At 38.5% G+C, this 10,089-nt stretch overlaps 1 long non-coding RNA gene across 1 annotated transcript; it reads right to left on the bottom strand.

Moving 5' to 3' along the window:
* Nucleotides 1-5,413: 5,413 nt before the first annotated feature.
* LOC137198016 (uncharacterized) lies at nucleotides 5,414-8,348 on the bottom strand. Its single transcript, XR_010931566.1, has 2 exons — nucleotides 7,142-8,348; nucleotides 5,414-6,948 (listed from the first exon to the last, which is right to left on the bottom strand). It is a non-coding gene; the product is annotated as an uncharacterized lncRNA (long non-coding RNA).
* Nucleotides 8,349-10,089: the final 1,741 nt, after the last annotated feature.

The raw sequence follows: 10,089 nt of genomic DNA on the forward strand, positions 1-10,089 counted from the left end.
CAGTCAGAGGGACCAAACCACTACTTTTACTGCAATACTTTTTAACTACATTTTTCTGTCTCTCAGAACTGGTTCTTACAACATGCTGTCTGACCACATCAGAAATCAAATAATTCTGAACGGCTTCACTTAGAGGAGACTTAGAGAGTGAAAAGCCGACCATCACAGAGAAGCGAGGGGGACAAGAAGACGGGTATTGTTTCACTACGGAGATGACGTAGCATATTTTTATAATAATGTTGCACTCAGTTAGTGTCAGGGGTCTCTCATTTGTCATCCTGATGACAGGGTAACCTAGGCTACCTTGGCTAAGCCAGCTAACAAATCCATGAGCATGCTAATGGTATACTGCCAAAACGTTCTGAGTAGAACTCACGCTCTAGAATTATTGTTCCACATGTCGGACTAAGTGGATTATTAAACTGTTTTGCCAGTAATTGTTCAGGTCAAGGAGCGTATTCATCAGCTTCAACAGCTGCATGCACCGAACCATAACGTTCATACCGTGACAGTTTGGGACGAATACATGTACCATTACACCTCTATTAATTAGTGCAATTTTTAAGTCTTAAGAAAGAATTTTTGCAAGGGCTAATACAGCTAAAACATGTTGTTTTGTTAATATCAAACACTAAGCAGTGCAGGTCATTGATAAGCACACATTCAACCAAAGAAGTAATCAGTGAAATCACCTGCTGTAATGCTTTTCTAAAGTGAAAACCTGTATACTGTTTGGCCTCCGTGGCACCTGGTTGGGAATCTCTGCATCAGGTTATAAAATGTCTTTGGGCAAGTCAGTTACTGTACATAACTTAGTTTCAATGTTCAGCCTTAAACAACCCATTTTTTTCTTCTTTCTCTCCATCAGTCCATAATCCCTCCCTCCAGCCCTCCCTTCTCTTTACAACCAACCCCAGTTACATAAGACTGCCGAAACTGTTGTTTTCCAGCGGGACTCTCTGCTGTGTGCGGAAACTGTGGGAGCGGAGGGTTGGGCATCTCAGCCTGTACTCTGCCGATGGCCATCCCAGGAATGCATCCTCTCCATGGGTCTGGGCCGCAGCCAACTATGTGGCCTCCCAATGTCACCGAGGCACCGAGACAAAAAAAAGACAGAGCACTTTTCGGAGGTTTTTTCCATAAAACAAAAGGCTGCATTTTACTCCCATATTGGCAGTACATGTTGAGGTTGTCTAATACTGCACGCGTGGATTCTTTCTTCTGCTTTTTATAGGTAGAAACCACAACATTGTGTTGTGCCTGCCTGCCTCACAGCCCCTTTGATGAATACAAACACAGTTTAAGTAATATTTAAAGAATCCCCCCTCAAGCAATGTTCAATGTGAAAGGGTTCAGGCAGACGCAATGACAGACTTCTCTCTGCCATACCTGACATAAAGAGGTTTAGCTAACACTACCCAACACCTACTGTTAATCCTATTTCAAATTGCACTCTCAACCATGAAATCCACTCACAAGAGGAAAAAATACACAGCGATGCAGTGCAGAGGTGTTACAAAGATAATCTTTCCCCTGCCACTTTTCCCCACTGGCTTTAAAGCAACAAAAGCAAGCAGGTACAATTAAAGCACGGGTAGGTCTTCTGAGCGAAAAAGGCAATGGGGGAAGGTTAGGTTTTTGTGAAATTAGGTTATGTTGGAAATAAAAAGGGAGAATAGCATCACACTGTGTCAGCGGGTGGTGCCAGACATATGGCAGACATTGGTGGTAACCACGCTGTAAGGTTTTTGCCAGGGCTTGATTTGACCCAGTCCTATAAAGCTTCCTGATGGTGGTTGCAGAAAGTTAATCACATGAACTCTTCCAGGCCTTGCGGTCTGCTGACCCAGAACTGATCCCAGAACTCAGGCATGAGTCTGGACAGCCATTTTTCTGAGTTACATGGCCTTTGCACGACCGACACAACTGAGGGTTCAAAAGGAGGAGCAGCGCGAACAAAACTGGTCTCCTCCAACCTAAACTATATATTAGGCTGAGGTTTGTTACATTCAGAAGTTGAGAGAACAATCTCACCTGAAGATCCATTTAGTAACTGTTCTGGAGCTTTTGATCATATCACATTATCTTCATTAGCACATGGAGTTTGCCCAGTTGTCAATGAATTTCCTTTTCTTTTAACAAACGTTTTAACAAATGTCGATTTTGACCAAACAAATAAAGTCATTTTGCTGACATTCTCAGTTCCATAAATGAGGTGTTAAGGGGGGAGATATTCATATTTTGGGCTGATACTCATAATCTGGAGCCTTTTCTGATAAATGAACTAGGCTTCAGTGTTTCTTCCAGAGTTTTGTTCTTTGAAAAGCTGTAAAAGAGTTGGAGAGTGACTGGACAGTACTCTCAATACTTATAAATAAAAGGACACTTTTGGCCCAAGAAAGCCGTTTTCCACAAAGAACTTTTAAACTCATGACTAAAAGATATGAATATGCTAGCTGAGAACAATTTGGGTTCAGTGTGGATTGTAGCTAGTGAGGGGGCTGCAGGCTGACAGGAGGCTGTAGAGAAAGGTGGTAGACAGTACGGGAGGCCGGCTGTGACAGGGGATGGCAGGGTGGGTGTCACCAGGTACGATTCCCCCTGTCTTGGTGTATCTCAAGAGTTTCGCCTGGCTGATCAGGGACGACAGGGCCACTGCTCCCAACCTTCAGTCAGCTGTCACACGAGGTCACAGCAGAAGACAAAGTAAATGCGAGTCACACACTGTACAGGCCAGACACGCGGGCCACATGCGTCAGCATTCGGCCGTGTGTGAATGCCAACGCATTGTACATGCATGTGAAGTCTGACACCACCCATTTTCAGCCCTGGAACAGGCTTGCGTGGGCCAACAGGAAATGATGTGGTGCTGAATTTAATTTCTCTATAATTTCTATTATCTTGGCGGTCACGGGTTAACACTGGGGAGTGAAAATGGAGGAATAAAAACACAACAACTTGGATTAGAGGGAAAAAAATGAGGGAGTTCAGAGGGTCGTATATCATTAAGCAATTGAGAAAGTTAATTAGGCAGCTCTGATAATTATTGCCATGGCAACCTGAGCGCACTCATGCAGATTTGATTAACGAGGTGCCATTTATCTGTACTGGCTAGACAGCAGGGCCTGCACAGAGCTTGAGAGACCCCTAAAGGTGGAAGCTATGCAATGTGTGCTTTATTCACAGCCGCAATATACTCTTATATTTCATTTAATGCATAAAAAACACAAATTCAGCCTTTACTGTGTAAAAAAGGAAACAATTTGGCATCATTTATTGCATCACTTTTACAAAGAAGAGGTATGAGGTGAAACAAGGCTTTAGTTTTCTATTTGCCATCATTGTCTCAATATTCTGAAATCTGAGGCCACTGGAGGTGTTTCTCATTAGAATATATGGCATTTTTATATCCACAATAGGCTGTCTATGACTATAGTCTTGCAAATATTTTTGTAAAATAAAAAATGGATGTGATTGGCATCTAGAGGACTGTGGAGTGAAGGAGACATAGGGGGGTGTTTGTGGATTACAGTACATTTGTTGCCCTCTAGTGGAAAAACAACAAAATTTAAGGTTGCACGCCTTGCTGCTGAAGGGTGTCTGGAGCTTTATCTAGCAGCAGGCAGCATATTTCCAGGCATAGAGACACTTCATTATGTGGTAAGGACAATTATTAATGGCTGTTAAGAGAGTTCAGTACAGCCATAATATGAAAAATAAAGCAGTGGAAAAAAAACATACTGGATTTGAAAAGCGTAGCTGAGCCATTTCAAAAGCAATACCTGTCACCAATCAGGATGTGATTCAAAAAGAAAGAACAGATAGGTGCTCAAAATCTTCAGAGAACATCTTCATCAACATGGGAAGAAAATGACACATTTAGCATGTGCTAGAGACATGCTATCAAAATCAGTTTGCTAAAAAAGATCACTTAATTAGCACTCTCAAGGGTTTTTTTTTTTTTGCCATAGATGGCACCATTGGCAGCGTGCAGACAAAAGTGAGTACATGAAAGTAAAGTAAGCTCAGTGGGAGATTTCTCTAGGGACTCACTAATCCTCCTCCACATCATTCCACACAGCCAAGTGAGAAGTATGGATTATAGTTTATTATACAAATATCAAGCATAGATGAATTCTAATAACAGTCATATCAATTATAGCCCTCTCACTCTAAGTGTTTCATAAATATCTGACAATAGCACTTGCTTGAAAAGCCACATTCTGGTTTAAAAATAGAAAAAGAGAATAAAAAAACATTGATTTCGCTGTCACAAATAACGGTTTCTTTATTGAGTTCCTTTGATGTCAGTCTTCACCCGCAGTTCATAGCCTTGTCACAGTCTATTACAGGTTTGTCTACTGTTCCTTTCCTGGCTTGTGACATTTTCTTCCTATTTTTATGAGTACACCATCTACTGACCAGATTTAATTCAAATGAGGCAGAACTCATACAGTCAGCAGTCAGGAAAAATATACTGTATATGAGACAGAAAGAATATAAGAACTCTTAATTTCTGCACAAAGCTGCAATAGTTAGAACTTACCTTATGCAGCTAGTACAGTGTTTGCAAATTTAAATCTCCAATAAGATATCAGATATAGCGTTGTTTGTGTCCTCAGAATAATACATTTTCTCCTTATGTTCTTATGGTCACGGCTTACAGTAACTGTATTCAATTACACTATCCAGGGAGTCTTTATAATAAATCTGTACACATCCACAATTGGAATCTGCTCATATAATGTCTAAATGTATAACCAGCCAGATAAGACAAAAAAGGAGAGCTGTGGTCTACATGTAGGTGCATTTTGGAATTAAGTAAATAAGCTGCAGTAATTATTATTCTAATAAAAACAATGGCACAAACCTGTAATGTGACAGGTGTGGCTTGCAGTTTTGTCAGCTGTGCAAAGCTTTTTTTTTAGCCTCTTTTAGCTCATTGTTTTGTTTTTACAGGTGACTAACTCCATTCTCATCTACCTCATTTGCAGCAGGAAGCACTTTTCAGCAACTATTAAGAGTTAGTGGAAACCAAATGGTGCGAAAAGGTGAGTGAACATTGGACTTAGAAACTGTCAGGCAGCCAGAAACAAGAGTCCAAATGAAAAAAAACAATTAATGCTGCTTTAATAGGTACGTTAAAGATTTCAGTTCTTTTTGATTTGGCCTGTGGGTACTTGCCGTAACGGTATGTATGTTTTGAAAATCCCAGACTATCAATCGGACCGCCATGTGTATAAACGTTTCCTGTGAATCCATTGTAAGTGGGTACGGAATTTGAATCCTTGCAGAAAAGGTGGATTCTGCCAATAAGTATGAAAACTACTACATAGAGAAACAATCACTGATCATAAATATATTGAATGCCTACAGCGTCAGCCATAGTGAGCATAAAAAATGGGGCTTGATATAATGAAAATCTAAAGAATTATCACTTTAATTTAAATTGGTTTTCAAAAACAGACAGTATTATTAAAACTGCCATTATTCAGCTAAAAAATGGTTACAAAGTCAGTAACGTAATAACCAGTGAAAAAGAAACTACATACTATGAAGATTTTATGTTTTGGCTAATTCATTGAACATATTACATTTAGTTTCATTACATTAATGGCATTGTTTATGGCATAGCAAGTTATTGCACTACCTCTTCAGCAACTGCCTATGCTAACAGGCTAACAGCTAACAGCTTATTAACGTTAGAGAGACAATCATATGTTGAGAATATCCAAAGCGCTTGTGGTTTCATCATGCTCTGATAAAAACTGAAACTTTGGCTCAATAGAGCAAGATTGAGTGTGCAAAAGCTTCTTATGGATTATAAGTCAGGAAGTTCAGCCTAACAATGTAACAGCAGTAGTTACCTGCTCTGATAGCATAGTTAGCAAACTAGTTCTCAAGCTAACATTATCTGAAAACAAAAACAGATGAAACGTATAGGCGATAATTGGATCACTGATACATATTTATTTTGATATTAGTTAATTTTGTCCATAAAGATTGAAATCAATGGGCAAATATTAACTTGAGTACAGTAGCTTGTGGTCAAAAAGGAGAACTTTCAATAACTACCATCCTCCACATGGACAACAGGTGGATGTAACTACTTGTACTGTATGTACAAACAGTAGAAAAGAGACTGTTTCTGAATGCCTTTATAAAACGCTTGGGTCACTAATAGTTTTCTGGAGGTATTATCTACTTCAATCATCTTTAAATAATGATTCAATTACACTGAGTGACATTAAGTGACAATTAAGTCATTCAGAGGGTGGAAAGTAATGTTGCAGGCAACTGAGATCACTACTCAGACCCACTATATGTAGGATTCATATTCACTGGGAGTGTCATGTTTAAATAAAAACGTGCACAGAACAATTTGAAAGATTATATGATCACATTAACAGTCTACACATAGTGACTTGAGATCATATAAAAAGAACATTTTTCAAGCAAAAGAGCTAAATATTTGATGCTTCTGTTTATCTTACATTACAGGACTTTGATTCTCGTTGGATTTTGGGATGTTGACCAAACAAAACAAGACATGTGATGTCACCTTGGGCTCTAGGAAATCATGACGGGCATTTTTGTTTTGTTTTTTGATGTTTTATATATTTTATATACCAAACTATGAAATAATGAAAATTATCTTTAGTTGCAGCTCTAAACCAGCACAGAGGTTTATGTCTCTAATCTTTTCTTAATCCTTGACATTTGTATTGAAAAAAATAAAAACATACACACACAAAATCACTCACCTTTTTTTTTTTTTTCAAGAAACATGGCTCTAGTTCTTTTTGAATGCAGCTTGAATGTGTAGGATTTATCATTGGCATAGGCACTTTACTTGCATATGAGACTTGCCTGGTTCCAGACCTCTGAATCACCGCCTGCATCTCAGATTTATTCAGTCATTGAAATAGGTAGATGCTGTGTCCAGATCTATTTGGAAATGTCAGATACATTGGATATGTTACTCAATACTGATTGGTAAAGGCAAAAAAAAAAAAAAAAAAATTCAGCTCCCAAAAGAAATTTAACTTGTTTAACTGAATCAGGTTCCTGAAGCGTCCAATAAAGGGCTCAACATCCTCTGTGGAGGGAATATATCAAGTGTATGTTTTTGTCTGTTTACCTGGATTTACTCTTCATCACTGAAGGACACACAGGAACTCCTCCTCCTCCTCCTCTTCCTCCTCCTCCTCCTCCTCCTCTTTGGCCTCTGATGTCGAGGTTGCACTCCTTGATGGTTAAGGTGGAGATGTGCTTGCTGTTGTTGAACTCTGAAGTCTGTTTCTGTATCATAAAGTTTGACAATTTATTCCAAGTTATTCCACAGATTAATGAGAAATATTTCAACCAGAGAAGCGTAAAAAAATAAATTTTAGTGTGTTCCAAAAGTCTGGAATCACATTTCAATTTTAATAACAAAATGTCTATGCTAATTTCTTAAACTTATGATTTATGGAGGACGCCGTTTGGATTTTGTTTTCTGGGGCTACCTCAAGTAAAACTTCCCTTTTGTGTAAAATAACAACCAGCACAAGCTGTGAATTATTAATGCCTCTACAGCTGTCAATCTTCAGCTTTGTCAGATCCAAAGACATGCTGGATTTCTTTTGCAAATGCATCTGGAGTTTGGTGCTGCTCGCATTCAGGGGGGTTTTTTCAAAAGGTAACAGTGATTCCCCTTTGAATTCAGACTATTTTAAACACCCTGCTGAGAAACAACAGTGGCGAACAAAGATTGAATCTGTGCGAGTCTAGTTCCGTCTCCTCTTCAAGCAATCCCAGCAGGCCTTTCAGCTCTTCATCCTCCCCCTGCTGCCAGCTCCCCTTGGGCAGCGCTGTATTGGGTCTGGGCTTTTTGCCCAAGAATGCACAGCCGTGTAGATGCCCCAGATGACATGGTGGGGACTAATGGAACGTGCTGAGCTTGTGTGGATCCAGGCGTGGTCATCCCAGGAAAGTTCCATGTGCTGCAGTGAAACACCAGGGCCGAAGACCGGTTTTCATTGATTTCTTTACAATGGCAGTGAAACATGGAAATGAGACAAATAGCAGAAACAACATTTTTGATGCCATTATGATGTTTCTCACTCAGAATTTTTTCTCTTCCTGGTGCGGAAAAGTCTCTGCAAAGGGCAATAAACACGATATACCTACTTAGTGACTAGAGAAACTACTGTGCAGACATTCACAAACAAATTTCAGCCATGGATATCAAGTCACACCTGCCAACCATTTTCAAAAATGTAAATATTAAATTGCCATATTAGAAGCAGTTCCCAACGTTCTGTGATTTACTCAAAACCCTAAACTAGTAGCTGGATGGAATCTTGTGTTCAAATGTTTTAAAATGAACATTTTTAACAAGTCAAAGAAGCTGTTCTGAAATTGCAAACACCCACACGCTCATAGTTACCATAGTGCCAGTGTAGTGTCTTTCACAAGATAACATCTGATGAACTAAATTCTCTCAGCCGCTGAAGGAAAACACACTAGCCTCAATGACTAACTTGCTTTGGCTTTGTTGCCGTTATGGATTTAAGTCTATTAAATCAGGGTCACATACAATTTTAAAAGAACAACTGAGAATTAATTTGCCTTTTTTTTTTGGTTTTGACAACTGCCAGTGCTCACCATATTATTTCTATTGCTCACTTTGTCAAGAAATTTGCTGCCAGCTTTTACAATTACAGGCTTAACTGTGCACTGATCAATATAGTTTTATAATAAAATGGATAAAATAACCATGAGTAATGTGTAAGGATGGGTTCAGATTGTTCAGATCCAGTTCCCAGTTGGCAAAATTTGTTAAGCTCTGATCAATGCTAACAAATCTCTTATCTCTCTTATATTTATTTCACATTTCATATATTATGCAGCTCATCTAATTTTCAGGTTTTAGGCTGCCACTAACTATTATAGGTTCTATTCTTAATATTAAAAGTAATACCTAAACCTCATTAGGTGCCATAATGTTGATCACTGATACAGATTTTTGTATTGATGACGATATTGACAGAATAGTAGTAGCATTTCTTTTCATCAATGATCAGTTTCTGCAGGAGGATACAAGGTAAGTCCCATCTGACATAGCATGTAAACAGTTGGAGTGAGTTGTACAGTGTATTTTCCTGCACAATGAAAATCACTGAGTTAAACTTTTACCCAGTTTGGGTCAATATAGCACCAGTAACTTTACCCAGTAGCAATCTGTTGTAACAAGCTTTAGTTTGGGTATATAACCCAACAGTAAAATAAAAATTAAAACTGGAACTAAAAGACTAAAACTGGGTTAAAACAACCCCTTGTCTTGAGTGGCTTTCTGGGTAACATTTATTGTGTAGGTGCTATATTGACCCAAACTGGGTATTTACATTTACATTTAACAGTAAGCAGCTGCTGATCTTTCTCACTTCATTCCAGTATGAATGCAATGTTGGATCACTGTTTACAATGTATCAATGTGTCTGTAGGTCAGTGGCTGCTGGTGACTCAAAAAATTGGGGAGGACAGGAGGAAAACCAACATGGAATCTTACAACAAACTACATCATACTATACCATAGTCTCTATCTGATGAAATTGGAGGGCTGGGGGGCAATTTTATATGCCAATAAAACAATTTGCTTTCAAAAACAAAAACCCGAGTGGTGAAGACATAACATACACATATTGTTTCTAAACAAAGAAGTGCTCATTTTAGCCGTGCAGTGGTTTAGAATGTGTCATTTAACCAACAAAGCGAAATTCAAATTTATAGTATTGTTCTATTGTGACAACAGATTTATGTTCTCATCAAAAACAGACAACATATCACATGATTTACATGTGTTTCCTATCTATTTTCTTAGTATATAGAAATATATAAAGTACCACAAAGGTTGTAATTTGATACTCTGAGGTTCAAATCAGTGCTGAATACTAGAAAGATTGAACACTAAAAACATTCACAGATCTAAAAGTGTAGGTTCACATCAGAAAGTATTAATGCATGTATCACATACATGACTTACACACTCTTATCTATATGCACGACATACTAAATATAGTCTACAAAGCTGACATGTTAACACTT

Source organism: Thunnus thynnus, chromosome 15 (assembly GCF_963924715.1).
Source record: "Thunnus thynnus chromosome 15, fThuThy2.1, whole genome shotgun sequence".
NCBI lineage: Eukaryota > Metazoa > Chordata > Actinopteri > Scombriformes > Scombridae > Thunnus > Thunnus thynnus.